The sequence below is a fragment of the Nerophis lumbriciformis genome, linkage group LG21, assembly GCF_033978685.3.
Source record: "Nerophis lumbriciformis linkage group LG21, RoL_Nlum_v2.1, whole genome shotgun sequence".
NCBI lineage: Eukaryota > Metazoa > Chordata > Actinopteri > Syngnathiformes > Syngnathidae > Nerophis > Nerophis lumbriciformis.
The window spans coordinates 13745935-13747500 of record NC_084568.2 but is presented as its reverse complement, the minus strand read 5'-3'; positions in this window follow the sequence as shown (position 1 = coordinate 13747500).

The window sequence follows — 1566 nt, the reverse complement described above, 5'->3', positions numbered from 1 at the left end:
TCGTGGAACTGTGGACCAGCTCTATACTCTCGGCAGGGTCCTTGAGGGTGCATGGGAGTTTGCCCAACCAGTCTACATGTGCTTTGTGGACTTGGAGAAGGCATTCGACCGTGTACCCCGGGAAGTCCTGTGGGGAGTGCTCAGAGAGTATGGGGTAACGGACTGTCTTATTGTGGCAGTTCGCTCCCTGTATGATCAGTGTCAGAGCTTGGTCCGCATTGCCGGCAGTAAGTCGGACCTGTTTCCAGTGAGGGTTGGACTCCGCCAAGGCTGCCCTTTGTCACCGATACTGTTCATAACCTTTATGGACAGAATTTCTAGGCGCAGTCAAGGCGTTGAGGGGATCCGGTTTGGTGGCTGCAGGATTAGGTCTCTATTTGCAGATGATGTGGTCCTGATGGCTTCCTCTGGCCAAGATCTTCAGCTCTCACTGGATCGGTTCGCAGCCGAGTGTGAAGCGACTGGGATGGGAATCAGCACCTCCAAGTCCGAGTCCATGGTTCTCTCCCGGAAAAGGGTGGAGTGCCATCTCCGGGTTGGGGACGAGATCTTTCCCCAAGTGGAGGAGTCCAAGTACCTCGAAGTCTTGTTCACGAGTGGGGGGTGAGTGGATCGTGAGATCGACAGGCGGATCGGTGCGGGGTCTTCAGTAATGCAGACGCTGTATCGATCCGTTGTGGTGAAGAAGGAGCTGAGCCGGAAGGCAAAGCTCTCGATTTACCGGTCGATCTACGTTCCCATCCTCACCTATGGTCATGAGCTTTGGGTCATGACCGAAAGGACAAGATCACGGGTATAAGCGGCCGAAATGAGTTTCCTCCGCCGGGTGGCGGGGCTCTCTCTTAGAGATAGGGTGAGAAGCTCTGTCATCCGTGGGGAGCTCAAAGTAAAGCCGCTGCTCCTCCACATCGAGAGGAGCCAGATGAGGTAGTTCGGGCATCTGGTCAGGATGCCACCCGAACGCCTCCCTAGGAAGGTGTTTCGGGCCCGTCTGACCTGTAGGAGGCCACGGGGAAGACCCAGGACACGCTGGGAAGACTATCTCTCCCGGCTGGCCTGGGAACGCCTCGGGATCCCCCGGGAGGAGCTGGACGAAGTGGCTGGGGAGAGGGAAGTCTGGGCTTCCCTGCTTAGGCTGCTGCCCCCGCGGCCTGACCTCGGATAAGCGGAAGAAGATGGATGGATGGATATATATACAGTGTATATATATATTAGGGTTGCACATCTCTCTCTGATAAACGATTCGATATGCATCTAGATACACAGGTTACGATTCGATTCAAAAACGATATCCTTTTATTACAGACCGATTCGATTGGATTCGATTCCGAACGATACGATTCGATTTGACGGTTAATATTCAAGACTCCAAATCCCCAAGCATTATGGCTTTATGGCACTGGCAAAAAAAACAGAACAACAAAATCACATGTCAATGTATTTATTTTTAGACATGGACCAAAAAAAGTCTGTCTGAATTGTAGGATGGGAACTCCAGAGGTAAAAGTAGCACAGAATAGTAACAACAAAGTGCAATATTTCAGCCTGAGCATAGTTTTGAACACT